This window comes from Petaurus breviceps, unplaced genomic scaffold (genome assembly GCF_028583685.1).
Source record: "Petaurus breviceps papuanus isolate PSGF00001 unplaced genomic scaffold, PetGlider_PUasm1.0 90602, whole genome shotgun sequence".
In the NCBI taxonomy this organism is placed as follows: Eukaryota; Metazoa; Chordata; class Mammalia; order Diprotodontia; family Petauridae; genus Petaurus; species Petaurus breviceps.
In genome coordinates this window covers 7842254-7865524 of record NW_027187283.1, presented here as the reverse complement: position 1 = coordinate 7865524, position 23271 = coordinate 7842254, and the positions used below count along the sequence as shown (strand labels likewise).

The following is a 23271-nucleotide window of genomic DNA, read 5'->3' as shown; positions in this document are numbered from 1 at the left end:
CGGGCTTGGTTCCGGCCTCAGATACTTAACACCCACACAAAATAACTGGCCGTGTAACGTTGGGCAAGTTATTTAACCCCAATTGCTTTAAAAAAAAAAAAAGAATATTTAACTTTTTTATATGTTCAAATTTTCAATGCACTATTTTATAGAGTTGTGAGGTCCCCATTCAATGAAAATGTTCATCCAGAAATTATAGGAAGAAGTTCTACATTGAGAGAGAGAGAGGTTTATACTGAAAAAGCTGTAAGGTTCTTTTCAGTTTTTTGATTTAATCATTCATAGGCAGCAGTGAGATAGGGGGAGAAATATTAGATATAGGGTTAAGAAACAAGTGTTTGAGTCTTGGCCCTATCATTTTTCAAAAGAACATATCACTCAGTATCCATGGTATTCAGTTTCCTCAGCTTCATAAAAGGGAAAATAATAGCTATTTATATTTGTTGTGAGGAAAAGGATTTATAAATATTAAATCACTATGCAAATATGATTTACAACTATTTTCATTGTGTTATTCTTGAAATACTTTTCAGTTATGTCCCAAAAATTTTAGTGCAATTTTAAGCTTTAGTAGCTACTGAAACTTTTGGAAGATCTTCTATTTCTACCTGTTCTTTAATACTTATTATTTGTCATTCATACACTTTTTGGACTTCATTAGAATTATACAAAATTAAGAATTAAAATGCATCTGTGATATGACAGCTTTGTGACCTATTTTTGGACACTTCAGTGAAAAGAAGACTAATCTGATACAGATGCCCTGGGTTGGATTTTCACCTCTCCTTATTCACTGTATATTCCTTGGGAAATTACTTAACATCTATAAGCTTCCATTTTCTCATCTGTAAAATGAGGATAATAATATTAATAGATCCACCTCTCTTTATAAATTTTAAAGATTTTTTTTAGAGAGTCTGAGTGTGGTATAACAGAAAGAGGATTGATTATATGATCAGAAGATCTGGTTCAAGTCCTGAATCAGTCACTTGCTGACTGAAGAAAAGTCTCTGAGGGTCAAAGTTCTCATCTGTAAAATGGGGACAATATGTGCACTGAAATTTTTTAACCTTATCCTGTATTTTGTATGTGGACCATTTATTCATTATCCAAGAACATCATGTTATTCATTTACTGTGTCTCTCTAAAACCATTAGCCAGCTCATTTACCAAATTCAGTTTCTTCCATAAAAATAATATAAAATGAGCTATTGATCATGCTCCTGCTCCAGGACATTTAATAAGAAAACTTCTTATTAAATATTAACTTATGATATGCATAAGAAAAGTGGCAAATTAATCTTATTGGAAGAAATCTGTCTACTAAATAAATGTTTGTCAAAAAGCATTTTCATGCTTAATGGAATTATGACTTAGAAGTTTTATTCATAATTTTAAAAAAATAAACACTCAAGTTGGATTTTTTCCATTGATGCTCTCATCTCTTTGTGTTGTTTGTTCTGTTTCCCTGGAAACAGCCATTTCATCAAGGAAAGCAAGGCCAAAGCTTTAAAACCTTCATTTTACTTTGATTTTACTGATTCAAACTCTATTTCCAGAAAAGCAAGAATTGCAATACTGCTGGTAGCTGGTAAACAGGTGTTAGGTACTTAGTTTTCAACTTCTGCCAAGAGCTGGGAGCAATGAAATAAAATGCCCGTTTGCAGAAAAGCCTATATGTTTTCTGAAAATTTCTCAACTTGAAAATCCATTCCAAACCCACATGAGAACTGCAATAAAAAGACTCTGGGACTCTTTTAATAATGAATTTTCTGTTGTGCATAGTCTAGAATTTTTCAGACATGGTGTGTAATGCTCAAAGTTAGATAAAGAAATACAAAATGGCCATAGGGGAGACAAATTGCTATCTCCTTAAAAATAGTTAACATTAAGGAGTCATTTGAATGCAGGGAGCCTTTGTGCAGGATAGGGATTGATAAATGCTTTTTTAGCCATCTTCAAACAATTTGGGCTTTAATGTAAAAAAAAATGGCAATGTAGATCTCTCTAAATTGTCACTTGCTCTTAAGGTATCACTGTTGGAGATAAAGTAATGCCATTGGAAACACAGTAGGATACCTTTTAAGAGCTCAATGGTTATGACAAGGAGAATTGCACCCCAGCAAATGAAATTTGTCCTTACATACTTTAGTTCCAGAGGGTTATATTGTGGACATGTGATGCTTACTATATTTTACTGCCTTACATATTGTTTTGCCATATAGTCATGGAGACCTATGAGCTAGAATTATTAAACAAGATTCTGCTCAACATTTAAAAGGACTAAAAATCAACTAAACATTAAAACCTTTTGAGATCTCAATATGGTTAAGAACAGACCTGGTGTCTCTTTCTCTTCTATGAACAGTCTTCATGATTGGATTGATATTAGTCTGCTCTGTAATCATATTTTGTGTACAATTTACCTTATTTCGTAGGGAAAACATAAAATAGAGATTGAGAAAAATGAGACAAATCAGCTACCATTAGTTGCTTTAGAAAAGTTTAATGTATACAGAAGAGAGCACTGGATTTGGAGTCAGATTTATTTTTTGTGTTGAAGTTTGGGGGATTTAGGGTACTTGAGAGCCCAAAATACCAACATGCCAGGTCCTGCCAAATGAATTTGACTCAAGTGTTCTCTTAGTTAAAGAAAAGCAAAGTTTACCAAAGATTCGCTATGATGGGTAGACTCTTAAGGGGCCTAAGTGGGTCAGAATAATCTGACATAGAGTGAATCTGTACTAGATTAATCTCATCACCTTCACTGAGGAAATATGGATATTATATAGAGAAAGACTGTGGGAGGGATCTAGGGGTGTTCTAGAAAAGAGGTTTGGGGAGGGTCTTGAGGAAGAGTCTAAGGATCTTGAGGAATTGAGGTTCTGACTTCAGGAATGGGATTGAGGGTGGGAAATAGCTGAAGGCTATCTGGAGAGGACAAACAGTGGAGGGCTAGGCTAGTTTAAGAGTAACAGATTTCTGTAGAGATATTTTGATAGGATCAAGGGTGGGAAGTAGCTGGAGAATGGAGGGATAGGCTAGGTTGATAGGCTAGGTTAAAAGTAACAAAGATTTGGGCCTAGCAATAATAAAAATAACAAAAATTTGCCTAGCTTATGGCCTCAGGCAAATGCTTCATCAGGATGATTCAATCAGAGTTCAAGGAGTTTCCCAGAGCCAGAACCCCATCATATTGAGAAAGTAGGCTTATAGGTCAGTGGTTGTGATCAGGTACAGGCTCTGAGAACCTTCTTGAGCTTTAGTTGAATCTTCCCACATAGGGCATTTACCTGAGGCCATAGGCCTTTCATTGTGGCTCTGCCCAAATCTTTAGCCCTCCTTTGTCCAGCAATTTCCCACTCTTGATCCTCCCAATACTCAAATCTGTTACACCCTTGAACTGGTCTAGCCCACCATGGTCTGTTGTCTCCAGGTAGCCTCCAGCAACTTCCCACCCTTAATCATTCATTACTGGAGTCTGACCTGTCTGTCTCATTCTGAAGACCCTCCCCAAACTCCTCCTCTAGATCACCTCTAGATTCCTCCCACAACCTTTCTGTATATAAGACCCCATCTTGCCTCCATGTGGTGTGAGAGTGTCATAGAATTTTAGCAAAGACTTACTTTGTGTCATATGATTCTGGCCCGCTTGTCCAATACAAGCCTTACAGATACCCAAGTTCCTTAGGAATCTCCGCATTTCAGCGACCTTTTAATAAACTTTGCTTCTCTTGGGCTGAGAGAAAACCTGAGTTGAATTCACTTGGCAGGACCCAGTGTGTTGGTATTTTGGGGTCTTGAGCACCCTTAATGTACATGTGAAAAGTAGAGTAAAAAAAACCTCAAAAAGTAATATGTGATTAGTAAGATAACAGGGGGAGACACATTGTCAGGATGAATTATAATTATATGTTCTGAGGGCCACAGTGTTACCCTAGAGAAAGGAGTAGTAACAGCGGCAGCAGCAGTAGTAGCAGTAGTAGTAACAACAACAACAACAGCCTCATCCAAGTTCCTTACAGCTTTTTTGTTTTTCCCCTGCCAACATGCCCAAGCATACCAAGTACCAGAAGGAAGTTTATTTTGCTGAACAGGGTGGCATCGCCCCTGCCTAAAGTGTGAAAAAACACTGACATCAGGAGGCCATGTAGAGCATGAAGGGAAGCCCTATTGTAACCATACTTGCTATGCAGCCTTGTTTTGGCCCAAAGGCTTTGGGAGAGGAGGCGCTAAAAGTCATACCTTCAAATAAACCCAGTTACTGGGCAGCTGCCTCTTCATCTGTGCTGCTTCCCTTGAATCTATAGGCAAATGTCAGCTGGACTTGACCTCTTGTAATCAGTCATGTCCCCAATAAACCTTAAACACACTGAAAAAACAAACAAACAACAACAACAATGAATTGAAAGTACAAGACAAAAGCATAAGGCCTCTATAAGGTTGAATGTGCCTCCTTTGGAAGATTTATACAAGGGCACAAAGAGCAAGTATATAAAAATGGAAATTGTGGAGGAGAAGTGATATTTCGGGTGGTCCCCACAGTGATGAGATCATAAATCCATTCAATTATCTAAGAATAATTACTTAATCTCATATACACACACAAATTAGGATTATGGAATATTGGGGTTGGAAGGAATCAAGTTGTAGAATTTTCTCATTTTATCACAGAAGAACAGTTAAAAACAGTTAAATTTTTGCCAGAAGCTTAATTTTTTGTTTTGTTTTGTTTCATTGAGGCAACAGGGCTTGAGTATGGGACTCCTGACTCTTAATCCTTTGTCCTTTATATATTTTTGAGTCCTTGAGTCATGTCTGACTATTCATGCACCCTAGAATTCCAGATCCTTCTATCCTCCACAATCCTCTTGAAGTCTTTGTAAATTCATGTTTATTTTTTCCATGATACTGATGTGTTTTGAGGGTGTAGGGACCCTAAAATACTGAGGTTCAAAGTAGTGTTGTCTAGAAAGAATTTGAGAACTCAAGAAGTCTTCCAGTCAATTGGCAACAAGTTTATTGTAATGCTAATATGACAGGCAGAATTCCCTATGAAACTTGCTTTTTTTTGGAGCGGGAAGACAGGGCAATTGGGGTTAAGTGACTTGCCAAAGTCACACAGCTAATTTTGTGTTAAGTGTCTGAGGCTGGATTTAAACTCAGGTCCTCCTGACTCCAGGGCTGGTGCTCTATTCAATGCTCCACCTAGCCACTGCTCCATACAGAACTTGCAACCTAACAGGAGTGATGATAAAGCTTATACAGGTGAGACACCTTAATTTGGTGTATATGTCATTCCCTTCCTAAGCCAAATTCAATGAGAGTAAGGTTGACCCATTCCCTTTTGCCTTCCTGTTCTTCCCCTCAAATTGTAACAGTTTTCCTTTGCCTCTTCTATATGGGATAATTTACCCATATTGTCTCTCCCCATCTCTGCTCATATTCTCCTCTCACCTATCAATTTCATCTTTTAAGTATCATCCATTCCTACTCAACTGGTCCAAAGCCCTCTTGTCTATGTATATCTGTACACATATACACACACACTCATATATGTATTCATATGCCCATATAACCTCCTACATAAACATATGTATTTGTATATATATATATATATATATATATATTCCCTTCAACTATTCTCAAACTGAGAAAAGTTTCATAAGTTACGATTATCATTTTTTCCATGTAGGAATGTAAATAGTTCAAATTCAATAAGTTACTTAGGATTACTTTTCCCTGTTTATCTTCTCATGCTTCTCTTGCTTCTTGTATCTGAATGTCAAATTTTCTATTCAACTCTGCTTTTTTCATCCAGAATGCTTGAAAGTCCTCCATTTCATTGAATGATCATATTTTCCCCTAAAACATAACATTCAGTTTTGCTGGGTAGGTGATTCTTGGTTTTAATCCCAGCTCCTTTGACTTAAAGAATATCATCTTCCAAACCCTTTGATCCCTCAATGTAGAAGCTGCCAGATCCTGTTTTATCCGATTGTGTTTCCACAATATTAAAATTGTTTCTTCTTGGCTACTTATAATATTTTCTCCTTGATCTGGGAACTCAGGAACCTGGCTATAATATTCCTAGGAGTTTTCTTTTTGGGATCTTTTTCAGGAGGTGGTAGGTGGATTCTTACAACCTCTATTTTGCCCTCTGGTTCTGAAACATCAGGGCAGTTTTCCTTGAGAATTCTTGGAGGATGATTTCTAGTTTCTTGTTTTGATCATGGCTTTCAGGTAGTACAACAATTTTTAAATTATCTGTCCCGGATCTATTTTCCATGTCAGTGGTTTTTCCTATGAGATATTTCACATTGCCTTCTATTTTTTCATTTGTTTGTGTCTGTTTAATAATATCTTGATTTCTCATAAAGTCACTAGCTTTCATTTGCTCCAATCTAATTCTGAAGGAATGATTCTCTTCAGTGAGCTTTTGAGATTCTTTTTCCATGTGGCAAATTAGACTTTTTAAAGCATTCTTCTCCTCATTGGCTTTTTGAGCCTCTTTTGCCATTTGAGTTAGTCTATTTTTAAGGTGTTATTTTCTTCAGTAAGGTTGTTGACTCTCTTTTCATGATTTTCTTGCATCATTCTCATTTCTCTTCCTAATTTTTCCTCTACCTCTCTTATTTGGTTTTCAACATCCTTCTTACGTTCCTCTATGGCAAATAACCAATTCATATTTTTCTTGGAAGGTTTTGGTGCAAGAGTTCTGACTTCATGTTCTTCCTCTTGTTCCATGTTTTGATCCTTTTTGTCCCCAGAAAAGGAATCCAAATTCAGATTGCTGTGCTTTCTTTGCTCCCTTTGCTTGATCATGCTGGCACTCAATTACTTGACTTTTGAGCTTTTTGCTCTCCTTCTAGAAAGGAAAGCTTTATCCCAAATTGCCAGCGTTTTTGCAGCTGCTGGAACATTGGTTGGCTATACTCTCTAAAGCCTCCACTGTCTCTGGCACCTGCTCACCCACCCCAGGACCTCCACCCTGGAAAGCAATCCAGATCCAAGCAGATTAAATCCAGAGTGATTACCCCTCAGAATGGTTGCTTAGTCCCCCTATAATCTTCAGGTCAGTAGCTCTGAAGCAGCCATATGTCAGAGGCTGCATAGCCACCAGACCTCAGCAGCTTTTCCCTCTGCAGGGCAGAAGCCAGACCATACTCCTGGACCCCCTCTTCCCAAAGTCCACTGACATCTCACTTTGTCTTTGGCATTTATGGATTGATAATTCTGGAAACTGCCACAGCTTCTTGTGATCCACTCTCCTGAAGTTTCTCCAGCTGTGGCTATATGGGCTGTCCTGGGGCTAAAACTGAGGGCTGATGCAGGGCTGGGCTCTGCTTCCAACATGCTGCAATGGACCCTTCCTTTCTGCTGTCTGGGCTGTCTTTAGTGGGAGGTTTTTTATCTCTGTCACTTTGTGGGTTGTGTAGCCCTAAAGTCTGTTTAGAGTCATTTTTTATAGGTATTTTAGGTACTTATGGGGGAAGCTCAGAGAGTTTTCCTGCTTATATGTCCCCATCTTGGCTCCTCCCCCCTTATTGTTCTTTTCCTCAAACTTTCTGTGGTATAAAATGGGTATTACATTATAAAAAATGTTCATGTTGGCATTGCTATTTTTTCCAGCTCTCTTTCTTTCTCTATTGCTTTCTATAACTTCCCTTTTTCTGCAATCCAGGTTAAGCATTTCTTTGAGGAAATCTATAAGAATTTTCTCCCTCAATTGTTTTCTTATGAATTTTGCATTTTTAAGTTAAAATTTAATTTCTCTGACTGGCATATGATTTGTCTTTGTGAGTATTTCTGTTTTATAGAATTTGGAGTCAGAGACTAGATCTCAAATTTGAACTCTACCACATATTATGTTTGCTTGGGTAAATGATTTATTCACTTTATGCCATGGTTTGGTCATCTATATCAATAGAACACTGGCCTAGATTGTCTCTAAGGTAAATACCATAGAAATACCTTCTAGCTTTAAATCTACAAATTTATGATTGTTTGTCTCTTCTCCCACTACTGACCATGCCTGCCTCCCCCCCCCCCAAAAAAAAAAAAATTCTTGCCTCTGGGAAAAGCCAAATAGAACATGACAAATATCTACTTCATATTTTTAGAGCAGAAAATACACTTTATTTTGAGAACTTGAATTTATTTATTTTCTTTGCTGCTTATTAGCTGTGTGACTTTGAGCACATATAAACTCTAAAAATCCTGTTTTCCCCATGTATAAAACAGGAATAATGATACCTCTATTCTCTTAGTAGTGATGTTATGGCTGTTATGAGATAAATGCTTTGTAAACCTGAAAGTACCATACACATATCAATACTTTATCATAAATTATTTTGATACATTCTGACATGGCAACAATGCGATGCTTAGTGGAGTTTGTAACAAAGGGATCTGACCTGTATGATATCAAAAACAATGGTTAAGGAAAATGAAGCAAAATATATCACTTTAATTTTCGAGATTAAAAAAAAAAGGCATAATGATTTTTCCCCTTATTTATCTAGAGAGATTTGTCCTGTATAATCTCAATAATAAGAACAGTTAAGGAAAATAGTCATATTATTGCTTTCATTTTTAAGATGAAAACAATTGAGTCAAAAAAAATTTTCCCCTGATTTACTTAAAGTTTAAAAGCTAAGTATTTAGTTACTCACTGAGTAAGGGAAATACCTAGTTCAGAGGGAATGCTAAGTTAGAACAAGAAATATCCGTTTCTTTTAAACGATTCAAAGACATTCCCCATATAAAATAATTGCATAATTAAGAAATAAAGAAATTAAAATCACAGAATCATAGATTTAGGGTTGTAAGAGATCTTCAATGTCATCTTGATATAATTCTGGGTTGCTGGGAAGTCTGAAATGTCAGGGTACAGGGGAGTCTGCCTGGAAAGAATTCAACTACTCAAGCCTTCTTTCAATCAAAATAGTTAGATTCATTGTAACACCAGTATTTTGGATGGATTCCTAGTAAATCTACGGTATTGTTGTTTTGCGGCTTGTCCTTCATTCTCAAAGAGGACTATGACATCATATGATATGACTTGGAATTGACTTTGATTTGAGTGAGGGATGACTGTGCAAAGTCACCAGTCTCACTTTTTCCTCCAAAGCCTTCTGGATGCAGCAGCCAGATATGGATCAGTATGACTAAAGATGACCCAGGATGCAGTGGGAAACCCTGGCCCTTTTAAGCTAAGGTCTTTTCATGTTCTCAGTTTGAGTGAGGCAAGACCCACTTAGTGAATAGGCTTCTTTAAGGAATGAGTAAAGGCATGGCACTTTTAATTAAAAAAGATAAAATAAAACTGGAAACAGAGACCCTCAGGGCTGCTGACCAGAAGCAAATAGGAATGGGCAGAGTTCCTAGTGAATCTGAGCCTTGATGGGAATGAGATTAGTATATATATATAGACAGAAAGAAGATCTGGATGGCATTAAGGAGTGGTGAGTGAGCCTGGGGTGGACCAGGTACAAATAGAGAAAGGATCTAGATGGGATTAAGGAGTAATCAGTGTACAACAAGTACTCTGGGGTGGGCCAACAGTGACAGTGAAAGGTGGGGTGGGCTAGATAGTTTTTGCAGAGGCACCAGTAATTTGGGCTTGGGTTCCTTTTAAAGACATGTTTTTTTCCTTTTATGGGTCCAGGTCCCATCACCTCATCAATCTTATCTAATGCCCTCTTTTTACAGATAAGAAAACTTAGGTTCAGAGAAATTAAGGAACTTTCCCAAAGCTCCTATAGGTATCAAGTGGCAGAATCAGGATTTGAACATAAGCCTTCTGATTTTAAATGATATTTCCATTATACTGCCATGGCTCCTCATATCTTGTAACTTTTTATAGAGAGGGTAGTGTGAAGTTTAGAGACATTAAGTGATTTGCCTATGGTCACATAGCTAATAAATATGAGAAGCAGAATTAGAACCCAGTTATTTCTCACTCTAAAGGAAGGTATCTTCTTCTCATATAGCAAAATGATTATGATTTTCCCCATAAATAGAAAACATAGAATGATGAATATAAAGCTGAACTTTAAAATCCTCTTTCTAATAATGATTTTTTCTAATCCTTATTAGCTGTGTTTTCTGAGGCAAATCATTTAAACACTTTGAAAAACTACCTAGGATTCATTAAACATGGATAGAGAACTACATCAGTGGAAGGAATTACTATAGCAGGAGTCCAAACTGACCAAATAATATATCATTAACATATTTGCATAAGGAAAAAAAAAAACAGTCAGACATCAACGACTGCTTTTTGGACGCAAAATTCATGACCAATTTAAGTAGATCTGAAATATCTGATAATATGATTCCCCAAAAGAGGGCTATGTTCATGGTTCACTTGTAATAGGGCCAGCATATCCAAACAACTGTTCAATGCTGCCAAATGAGTCACAAGGATTTAAGTGAATAATATATTTGTTCTATCTGACTTCACTGTATTTATATAAATATGACCATTTTCTCTTAAAATCACTTTGTTTATCTTCTCTAGCTGTCACAGAACATTAGCTGTTGCTTTTTATACACTACTATTGCCTGAGAGTTTAAAAAAATATATATATATATATATGTATATATATATAAAACATTTTATCCCAAATAATATTGTTTCTTTCTTGAGCATTTTCATTTCTCAAATTCTAATTCTGTTGCTTTCTCTTGCAGTCTAGTGTTTTAAGAGCCACTAAGTCAGATATTGGTAATATTGCAATTAATTTAAATTTTGAACAAATACATCTGTGATGTCTGATGAGGTATGGGCTCTAGGAGCCACCTTGACCTCTCCTTGAGTCCTTGAGGTACAGGCTCTGGGAACCTCCCTTGGACTCTTGATTAACTTGTCTCATTTGATGAGGCATTTGCATGAGGCCATAAACCTTACATTGTGGCTGAGCCCAAATCCTCTATTACTAGACTTCCCACCCTCTGTTACTAGACTCCCCAACCTTGAGACTATCAAAGTGTCAATCCACCCTTGAACTAGCCCACCATCATTTATGGTCTCCTGGTGGCCTCCAGCGACTTCCCACTCTTAATCACTCATTGACCTCATTAATTCCTCCTGAAGACCCTCCCCAAACTCCTCCCCTAGACCACCCCTGGATTCCATCCACAGCCTTCTGTATATAAGACCCCATCCTGTCTTCATGTTTGTGAGAGCACCATAGAATGGAGAGAGCATAGTCTTACTCTGTGCCCAATATAAGCAAACTTTTAATAAACTTTACTTTTCTTTGGCTGAGAGAAGCCTTGAATCAAATTCATATGGCAGGACCCGGTGTGTTGGTATTTTGGGGTCTCCAGAGCAATCCTAACCCTCTTTATGGGTAAGCTCATAAATATCAATATCAAGATCTTTTATTTTTGAAGCATCTCAAAAAAAAATTCACGTTCATTTTTAGAACTGACTGCATGAGTAACATCTTCTGCATAGTCCATGGAATTTTGAGAAGCTCAGATTCACTAGCTAGTTCTCATATCTACATATGGAAAATTGCTGCTGTACAAGAAGAGCATATGGGTCAAAAAGTTTGTGAAGCTCCTCAGGTTTCCAAGCAGTAAGGTTTCCAGAATAATGCTTAGCAAGAAAAGTCAGTCCACTCAAGACAGTCTTTATAATCTTTTTTGCCAGAAGTCTCTGTACCCCATTCCCCAATCTTCTGCCTCATAAACAGAACAATCAGCATCCTATTAAAAAAAAATTCCTTCTAATTCTTTTACTAAGTTTCTTTCAGTCCATTATCTGATATTTGGTCTCATCTTGTCTTCTGCACAGCTTTAATTGGTTGTCTCACTTCTACCTCAAACTTCAAAAAATCAAAACTAATCTCATCAAACAGAGAGTAGATAGCTTAGGAAAGATCTGAACCCAGGTTTCTGACTTCAAATCATGTTTCCCTACCAAAATCAATCACATTTACACCTGGCACTACGATTCTACCAGTCACTCTGGATGAAAACACACACATCATCTTTGACTTCTCTCTAGTCAGCATAGCTAATCAGCTGATTTACCTTCTCATCAATTCTGAAAGCCATCACTGATTTCTCTTCAAGCTAACACTACTCCATCTCTGGCTTTTCTCAACGTTTTTGGCTGGACTTTTGCAATGGCCTCCTAACTGTTTTACTTGTATCTAGTTTTTCTCTGGCTCCCAGAGTCCATACCTCATCACTGAGTCTATATTACACTGCTTCCAGATGAAACCTTTTACAGAAAAATCCTGATCATATTATTGCCTTCAAAATTTTTTTTGAGCTCCCTACTCCATACTATAAAATTAAATTCATATCATATGCTAACTCAAATTTACCAGCCATATTTTCCACTAATCATTTTAGGTGTTTTGTGATTCATCCCCTGTAGTTCTGAGATGGTGTTTCATGAATTGTAGACAGTTAGAATGTCTTCAAATAAATATGCTGACACAAAATAGTTTTGTAAATATTGCCTAGACCTGTATATCTGTATTTCTTGGGATGCATGAAAAACTCCAATAACTCTACTACTCTTCCCATAGTATAGTTCAGAGTAATGTGCAAGAAATATGAAAGGGAGTTTGTGAGTATTTGAAAAGTAAGATGTACATAACGTGTGAATAATAAACTGGCCCTTGACAACTATCCGAATGTGATTCATTATCCAATTCAAGACCACTCATTAGAGGAAACTCAAGAGACGAATGAGGTACCATAAGCAACTGAGTTTGACATGGGCCTACCTTGCCCTGTACAGGACACAAAAATCATCCTGGGGAAATTTATGAGGTAGAAACTGTTTGGTTTCAGTTCCTCACATGTCTTCTTTTTGACTTGTTTTCCTGTTTTTTTTTTCCAAATATTTCCTGCCCAATGAGACAAATGATTATTAATATCCAAGGATTTGTGTAGATCCAGAATTTTTCACTTTCCTAAAATTCTCATTTCAAAAGCTCAGTCTCTGAATGCTGAATTAATTCTTTACTTGATTATGGTCCCCACCCAACCCTAGAAGGAATCTTATCTGAGGTGAATTCCTGTCCTTCCTGAGGAACTTTAGGTGGAGATAGATCCTTTGTCTAAATTGCCCAAGGTTTGGGATGGTCTAAGTGTAGAGATTGTCTCTTTGTCCAAGAGTGTCATGATGTCACTCTCTCAGCCCATCCTTGGAGTAAGCCCAAGTCTCATTATAATATTGATTCTCTCATTAATTGTTAAACAATCAGAGGTGATTGCCACCCTCAGGAATACCCACTCTTCCAAAGAGATATAAACTGTGAGCCTATAATCATGCAGGGCCTTTGGCATTTGAAAGTGCTGCTGATTTTTATTAATAAAATGCTAGCATTATTAATAAAATGATTAATAACCTAAAACTCTGTCTCTTGAGCCTTTAAAACGTTGTAAGAAATTATCTACTTCAGATCAGTGGAATAGGTTAAGTACACAAGACACAGTAGTTAATGATTGTATCAATATACTGTTTGATAAATCCAAGGACCCCAGCTTCTGGGATAAGTACTCACTATCTGACAAAAAAGGCAGGGACAGCTGGAAAACAGTATGACAGAAAGTGGGCATAGACCACGACCTGACACCATATACCAATATAAAGTCCAAATGGATACATACTTTATGTGTAAAGACTGACACTATATACAAATTAGGGGAGCAAAGAATAGTTTATGTGTCAGATTTGTGGAGAATGGAGGCATTTATGACCAAGTGAGAGATATAGAACACTATAAATGCAAAATGAATAATTTTGATTCCATTAAATCAAAAAGTTTTGCACAAACAAAGTCAATGCAACCAAGGTTAGGAGGGAAGCAGAGAACTGGGAAATAATTTCTACAACTTTTATCAGTTATTAAAAATTTTACAACTTTATCAGTGACAGCAAGTGTGTCTGATAAAGGTCTCATTTCTAAAATATATAGAGAACTGAGTGAAATTTTCAAGAATACAAGTCATTCTCCAATTGATAAATGACCAAAGTATATCAACAGATATTTTTTTCAGAGGAAAAATTTTCAGAGGAAAAGAATTAAAGTCATACATAGTCATATGAAAAAATGTTGTATTTCACTATTGATTAGAGAAATGCAAATCAAAACAACTCTGAGGTGCCACATCACACCTATCAGATTGACTAATATGACAAAACATGAAAATGATAAATGTTGGAGAGGATTTGGAAAATTTGGAACACATTCTTTATTGGTGGAGTTGTGAGCTGATCTAACCATTCTGGAGAGCAATTTGGACCTATGCCCAAAAGGCTATAAAAATGTGCATACCCTTTGACTGAGCAATAACACTTCTAGGGCTGTACCCCAAAGAGATAATAAAATGGGAACAGGATCCATGTGCACAAAAATAAATATAGCAGGTCTTTTTAGTGGTGGCCAAGAAATGGAAATGGGAGGGGTTCCCCTCAATTGAGAAACTCCTTGAACTCTGATTGTATTTCCCCACTTGATAAGGAATTTTCCTGAGGCCATAAGTCTTTCATTATATATAAATATACCCAAATCTGTTACCCTTAAACTAGCCTAGCCCTCCAAAGCCTGTCATCTCAAGGTAGTCTTCAGCTACTTCCCAAACTTAATCCCATTCCTGGAGTTTGACCTCAGTAATCAAGATCCTTCTTGTCTCCTCCTCAAGACTCTCCCCAAAGCCCTCCTCTACACCACCCTTAGATCCCTCCCACAATCTTTCCTTTTTTTTGTTTCTTTTAATTTTTCAAATTCATTTCCACAAGGTATTGAGTTACACATTTTCTCTCGATCTTTCCCCTACCCACCACCCAAATAGCAAGCCCACTGAATACTCGTTCCCCCAATCTGCTCTACGATCCTCCCTCAATACCCCCCCCCCCACCTTTCTACTAGGGCAATATGGATTTCTATACCCCAGTGCCTGTATACCTTATTTCCTAGCTGAATGTAAAAATAATGATGACAATAATAATTTTTTTAAGCATTTGATTTTAAAACTTTGATTTCCAGATTCTTTCCCTTCTTCCCTCATCATCCATCCCTACTGGGAAGATAAGCAATTCAATGTAAGTTGTACATGTGTTGTTACAAAGAACATTTCCATAGTAGATATATTGTGAACTACTGACTATATTACCCTCCAGTTTATCCCGCCCCCCACTTACTCAGTTTACTACTTTGACCCTGTCCCTTTTCAAAAGTGTGTGCTTCTAACTACTCTCCCCCCAATCTGCCCTCCCCTCTATCATCACCCCTCTTATCTCCTCCCCCCCCCACTTTCCTGTAGGGTAAAATACCCTGTCTAGTGTGTATGTTATTTCCTCCTTAACCCAAAATCAGTGAGAGTAAGGTTGATCCATTTAGTTTTGGTTTCCTGTTTTTCCCCTTTATTGTAATAGTTTTCTCTTGCCTCTTTTATGTGAGGTAATTTACCCTATTCTGTCTCTCCCTATCTCCATTCATTATATTCCTTTCTCACCTCTTAATTTTATTTTTTATCTATCATTCCTTCCTATTCAACTGATCCTGTGCCCTCTGTCTTTGTATACTTGTACACATATATAAACGCACTCACATATGTATTTATACACACATATAACCTCCCATATAAATATATATATGTATGTATACATACATATACACAGAGACATATGTACACACCTATATATTCTCTTCAACTATCCTCATACTGAGAAAAGTCTCATGAGTTACAATGATCATTTTTCCACATAGGAATGTAAATAGCTCATCTTTAATAAGTTCCTTATGATTTCTTTTCCTTGTTTATCTTCTTATGATTATCTTGCTTCTTGTATCTGAATGTCAAATTTCCTATTCAAATATGTTTTTTCATCAAGAATGCTTAAAAGTCATCTATTTCATTGAATGACCATATTTTCCCCTGAAGTATTATAATATATTTGGTTGGGTAGGTGATTCTTGGTTTTAATTCTATCTCCTTTGACCTCTAGAATATCATGTTCCAAGCCCTTCAATCCTTTAATGTAGAAGCTGCTAGATCTTGTGTTATCCTGATTGTATTTCCAAAATAGTAAAGTTGTTCTTTCCCGTCTGCTTGTAATATTTTCTCCTCAACCTGAGAACTCTGGAATTTGGCTATGATATTCATAGGAGTTTTCTCTTTGGGATCATTTTAAAGAGGTAATCAGTGAATTTTTTCAATTCTTATTTTGCCCTCTGGTTCTAAAATATCAGGGCAATTTTCCTTGATAATTTCTTGAAGGATGATTTCTAGGTTCTTTTTTTGATCATGGCTTTCAGGCAGTCCAATCATTTTTAAATGATCTCTCCTGGAACTATTTTCCAGGTTAGTGTTTTTTTCAATGAGATATTTCATATTGCATTCTATTTTTTCATTTATTTGGATCTGTTTTATACTATCTTGATTCTCATAAAGTGATTAGTTTCTATTTGTTCCAATCTACTTTTGAAGGAATTATTCTCTTCAGTTAGCTTTTAAAATTCCTCTTCCATCTGGCAAATTTGACTTTTTAAGGCATTCTCCTCATTGGCTTTTTGGGCCTCTTTTGCCATTTGAGTTAGCCTGTTTTTTAAGGTATTATTTTCTTCATTCAGGTTGTTGACTCTCTTTTCATGGTTTTCTTGCATCATTTTCAATTCTTTTCTCAATTTTTCCTCCACTCCTTTTACTTGATTTTCAAAATCCTTCTTGAGCTTCTCCATGGCCTGTAACTAGGTCATATTTTTCTTTTATACTTTTAATGCAGGAGTTCTGAATTTGTTGTCTTCTTCCCATTCCATGCTTTGATACTTTTTGTCCCCAAGAAAAGAATCTAATTTTTGATTGCTGTGCTTGCTTTGCTTCCTCTGCTTGCTCATGTTGCAATTCAATTACTTAACTTTTGTGTTCTTTGCCATGGTAGAGCTCTGCTTTCAGAGAGGTGAGCTTTGTCCCAAATCACTGGGGTTTTTTTCAACTGCAGGAGGTATTAGAAGGGTGCCCTTTATGCAGCCCCTACAAGTTCTGGCCCACTTGCCATATACCCCAGGACCTCTACACAAGACAGAGATTAAGATCCAAGCAGATTAAAGCAAAAGAAATTGCCATCTAAATGGATGCTTAGAACCCCTACAATTTGCAGGCCAGGAGCTCTGGAGGCAGCCTTGTGGGGAAGCAGCTGCAACTGCTGGGACCCCACCACCTCTTGCCCAGGGGGCAGTGGCCAGACTGTGGCCTTTATTTCCAACAGACTTCCTAACTTATGTTTTACTTGCTCTTTGGCATTTATGGGTTGAGTAGTCTGGAAACCACCACAGCTGCTGGTGGTTCACTCTCCTGAAGTCTGCTTTGCCTGCTGCTTGTCGGGGATGCCCTGAGGTCAAAACCTTGTGGCTCATGCAGGACTGTATTCTGCTCCCAGTGTGCTGTGATGGACCATTTCTGTAGGACTGTCTGGCTATCTTTAGTGGGAAAATCATTTCTCTCTGTTACTTTGTGGGTTCTGTAGATCTAAAATTTGTTTAGAGTCATATTTTATAGGTATTTGATGTGGTTGTTGGGGGAGCTCAAAGAATTTCCTGCTTCTATGCTGTCATCTAGGCTCCGCCCCTCCCTCCCCCCCCAAATCTTTCTGTATATAAGAGCCATATTGCCTTACATGAAGGTGCTGAGATTATTCTAGCACGCACTCACTCTATGTCTGATAATTCTGGCCTGGTTTTCAATATAAACTTCACAAATATTTAGGCTCCTTAAGAGTCTGCCCATTATGGTGAATCTTTAATAAACTTTGCTTTACTTTGTCTGAGAGAAGACTTGAGCCAAATTCATATGGCAGGACCTGGCTTGTTGATATTTTAGGGTCTCAAGCACCCCTAAGCCCCAAACATCAATAGCATATGAATGTAGTGGAATAATTTTGTGCTAAAGAAATGATGAACAGGAGGACTTGCAGAAAATCCTAGAATGACTTACATGAACTGATGATGAGTGAAGTGAGCAGAACAAGGAGCACATTGTTCCTAGAAACAGCCATAGTGTGTGATGACTGATTTTGATAGACTTAGTCCTTCTCAGTAATGCAAGGATGTAAAACAATTAAAAAGGACTCATGATGGTAAATATCATCCACAACCAGAGAAATAACTATGGAGTCAGAATACAGAGATAAACAGAGTATTTCCTATTATTTGTTTTGTTTTATTTTTTCTTTCTCATGGTCCCTCCCATTTGTTATAATTTCTTCTATGCAGCATGACTAATGTGAAAATGTGTTTAATAGGATTTTATGTATAGAGCCATATCATATTGCATGCCATCTTGGGGAAGGATAGCACAAAAAGGGGCAGAAAATGTAAAACTTATGGAAAAGAATGTTGAAAACTAAAAAATAAATGTATACCTATATATCTACCCCTGTCTTTCTGCTTGAAGGAAAGAATGTCAAGTTTAATGTGTTTACTCAGAATACTAATATCATATTTTTTTAAGTTTTAAAATTTAATTTTTAAAAAATAGAATAAGAGACATTCACATATTATTCACCTGGTACTTTGGGTTGGGGGGGGGAAGAAATGAAATAATTATTTGGAAGTGGCTTCCTGTCACCTTTCAGGTCATATTAGATTGAGCATTTCGTTGCAAGTTTGTGCCTAGAGGAACTGGTGGAAACTTCTAGGGCTCCACATATTAGATTTAGATGTAGAGATGTCTAAATGTCTCTTCTCGTCTATTCTAAGTATCTGTTTCAGGTTATAGTCAGCCCTGGAATTATGTAGCTTTCTGGAGAGATGTGATGGAACTTCTCCCCTTAGCGTGTTCTGAATAAATATATTATAGTATATAATTCTCTGTTGTTGGTTGAAATCAGAAGACCTAAGTTTTACTCCTGGCTATCTCAGTCTTTAAAAACAGTTATGGGAATTAGATGAGATTTCATTAAAAAACAAAATTGACCAATAATAGATAAACCACTATTTTATTATGAATCATTTTAATTCATAAAATGTAGAGTTTAGTTTTGAGAACAAAACAACAGAAATAGGAACATAGAAGGGCTAAAGCAACAAGGAAAGCATAAAACTAGGGTGTTATAATCCAAGGTTAAGTAGTCTTTAGGCCACAGGGGCTGGGAAAAAAAAAGTCTAGGTATGTGAGGATGGGGGAAGCAGTCAATGGTCAGCTATATTGTTTCATAATGAGTACCTTCAATAGCCAAAAAAAGCTAAGGTGATCTTGGGCCCCCTTAACAGATGCATAGCTTTCATGAACAAGAAGGCTAAAGTTCTGCTGTATTGGCCTTTATCAGACTTCATCAGAAATATTTTGTTAATTTCTGAACACAAAGACTTAAGAAACACATTGATAATTTGGGACAAATTATAGAACAGTGCAATAAAGGTGGTAAAGAGACTCAGGCAGGTCCATATCTTAATATCTTATAAGGATTGGTTGAGGGAAATGGCATGTACAATTTGGAGGAAAGAAGAATAAATAGAGATGAGACTGTCATCTTCCAGTACTGAAACAGCTGTCATATGGAGGAGTGAAAAAAAACCTCAATTTTTTTCTGGTCCCAGAGAGCAAAATAGGAGCATAGCATGGAAATTGTAAAAAGACAAATTTAAGCTTGATGTAAGAAAAAAAAATATTGCTATCAATTATAGCTGTCAAAAAGTAGAGTAGTTTTTGTCTCAAAAAGTGATGTCTTCTACCTCCATGGAGGTATTAACAAGGAGTCAAAATATATTAGAGTGATTCCCTTCATTTATAGGTGGACTAGATGCCTATCTATATCCAACTCTCACATTTTGTGAGACTTTATAATAACACATTTATATAATACATTAAGATCTACAAAATCCTTTTCTCACAACAGTCGTAACAGAATCAATATTAATTCTCCCCATTTTTCAGAAGCAAAAAGTTTTTGAAAAACTAAATGACTTGCCATGATGAATAAATGAATACAATTTATTAAGTGTTTTCCATGTTCCTAGCACTAAAGATATAAAGAAAGAAAAAAAAAATCTGTCCCTGTTCTCAAGGAACTCATGGTCAGCTTAGGGGAGCAAATATATTAAATAAAGTTCAGCTTCAAAGTGGCTAGAAAAACCCAGGAATGCTAATCATGCTATGACAGGGCTGAGGGCAAAACCCTGGGCTCCTTAGGCTACATGAGTGAGTCATATGCTAATGTGTGGAGGTTGTAGAGGTAATACAGAAGGTAAGGTTTGGAGAACCTTAGTGTAGAGCATCATTGAAGATATAATGATCTGATACTCCTTTATCTTATCCAGAGAAATGGAGTAGTTGACTCTCATCTCATTCAAACAGTGTCAATTGGCTTGAAAAGGGTATAGGTAGCTTAAAACCCTAGAGAAGAATAGTGCGTTGTTTCACCTCCTAACCACCCTAGAAGCAACTTGAGCAGTTCATTAGTTAGGTAGTGTATCAGATAGCATGTGTCTAAGGTAGAATTTGAATGTAATTATTCTATTTCCAAGTCAAGTGCTCTATTCCCTCCACCATGCTGATGATTAAGCTTTTCTATATGAAGTATTGGTTATTATTTTCAGACTTTATTTCATTGGTATAAGGCAGGGATGAGGAACCTGCAGCCTCAAGGCCACATGTGACCCTCTAGATCCTTAATTACAGCCCTTTGACTAAATCCAAACTTCACAGAACAAATCCCCTTAATAAAAGAATTTGTTCTGTAAAAGTTATCCTGGTCCAAAGGCTACATCCAAGGAATTAGAAGGCCACATGTGGCCTCCAAGCGTAGGTTCACCATCCCTGATATAATGGAATCCAAAGAGTAAATTCCCTTTCAGACATTGGAATCTTAACATCTTGCAAATCATTTGAAAGACTGGCTAATAAAAAGCCATTCCTACCTATTCCTTCTCTACTAGCTTTAGGCAAAAGCTCACTTGTTTGTTCTGTAACAATTTAAAGAAATCTCAGAGGAAATGTTAACAAGAAATTACCATGTCTTTTGTTTCATAATTCTCTTTCTTTCAAGTCAGAGGACATGGAAGACCTGATGCTGAACAGAAACTGAAACTATCTTGAAGTCTTTTTTTTTTCACAATAAGCTTCTTTCATTTTCAATTATGAACAATACCACAGAGAACTAAAATTAAATACATACATTAAAGAAGACATAAGAAACTCATATTTAAAAAAGCACCAGTTGAGGATGTTGTATTTATTTTAAGAACAGAGCCTTTTCCAGAATTTGTAGTCACAAATAATCTTTAAATAATTGGAAAGGGAAAAATATACCTCAGTTACATTTAATATCCAGCTGTTAACAAAAAAATACAAAAGAGAAAGAATTACTGACATAGTTAACAACCAGACTAGTATGCAAATCAAAAACATTTTAGTATTTTTTGCCACCAAAAGATTAAAAATTAGTAAATGGAAGAAATCTTTTAAAAGCTCTCTTTAAATTTCTGCATCTAGTTTTGGCAACTGCAATGATTTAACAACATACATTAAATGGAGACACCTGTTAATGACTTGGACAATAAGCCATTTTTAGCTTAATTTGAAGGAACAAAATGGCTAATTACATCTACAATTAGCCTATTAAAGGCACAATTATTCCCAAGCACAATTTCATGCCAACAAATAATTATGGATACCAAGGGAACCTAGAAAGTGTCTTAGAAAAAAATTAGCCCTTTTGGCTCCCCTGCTTACACCAGATATTTTTGTCTCTGCACACTTTTAGTTGTTTTTGGAACTTTTATAATGGTAGTCTCTCCATTCTGTAAAATGGAATTTCAAGGGAGATGAGGACAAGTAATTGTTCATTTTCATGATGCAAATTTTCTCAATCTCATAAATAAAGTATTGCCTTCATGTTACAAGTAAAATTAGAAAAGAACTGCAGTCAGAGAGTATGGGAGTATGCTTATTTAAATCCATCTATGTAGAACTGGTATTCCAATGAGCTGCATAAAAACACCAGGGGAGAACATCTGCCCACATATTCTGAATATACCATTCCAGAATGGGGATATTACCCAGAGACAAGGTGAAAGTTGAGTTCAAGCAGTCATTTTGCCACCTGCATAGCATCTTCTCATACACTCTGGAGCACTATCGATTCTTTCTTTCATTTGCAATTAGATATAACATCTGTATGTCACCTTTTTTGTTTCCCAAGGAGCTTTTCCCTTCCTTAATCCAGATGTTACATTAATATAGTGTGCAAAAAAATAATATAACTATTATATTTCAGGTAATTTCAATCAAGTTGTTCATATGTGTATTTGAGACCCTCTATGATCTAGCTTCTACCCACTATTCCAGTCTTGCCATTAAGCCAACTGAATTATGAAAGAGTTGGTAGAAATGTTTTTTATTCTATATTGAATCACTTGTGGCTGATATAACCTGTGATTTACATATAGATGCATTTACTAGTGATTTTTTTTGCATTTTGCAACTGAAAAAGCGATTCTTATTCAATATAAACAAATATATAACTTTCTAGAAAATGTTTGCACACATATGCTCATTATTTATTGACAAATAACCCATCTTTTTCATGTAATACTTGCTATCAATCCACATGAGGGAAGCTGTATCTGGGAAAGGAAACTCAGGAGATAAGCTGGGCACAAGTATCAAGAAAAGAACCTGCTTTTCAGGGAATCTTCCCAGATTCTAGGACCTTATTCTTTGAACAATTCTCCATTAGGCAATAATAACAGCAAATACTGAACAAAATATCCAGAGCAAATGTTAATGCATACAATCTGCTCATAGTTTGATATGAAAACTAGAGAATGGTTTAGAACAGTAAAAAGTTAAATGAGAGGTAAGCTGGGCTTCTCTGGGCATGCCAAGTCCTCATAATGTGGGACTTTCGAAGTAAGGTTAGATTGCCTTTGATTGGTTGTCTGTATCTGATACAATTCCCATTTCTGCCTCTCTTCACTCTGATCTCTTCCTGCTGTGCATTAATCCACAGCATTCTCTTACTTTCCTTTGAATTAATCTAGTGACAGGGCAAGAATTTCCTTCTTCTGCTTTCCCACTTTTGGTGGTGATGATGAAAAATGAACCTATGAAGTATTTGCTTCTGTTCTGCTAGTCCTCAATTTTTTGGAGGTGATTCTTATGGGATAGGGAATTCTAGACATGATGATCTTGGAGATAACCATGGAAGCCCTGGGAAACCAAGGTACCTGAGACTCTAGCCTGAGATGGGTTTGGACTTTGAATTCAGATTGTTCTCTATAAGAATTGCAATAA

General features: G+C 36.5%; 1 pseudogene; it reads left to right on the top strand.

Moving 5' to 3' along the window:
- Nucleotides 1-4049: 4049 nt before the first annotated feature.
- On the top strand, nt 4050-4401 carry LOC138142732 (cysteine-rich protein 1 pseudogene; annotated as a pseudogene).
- The last annotated feature ends 18870 nt before the right edge of the window (nt 4402-23271 follow it).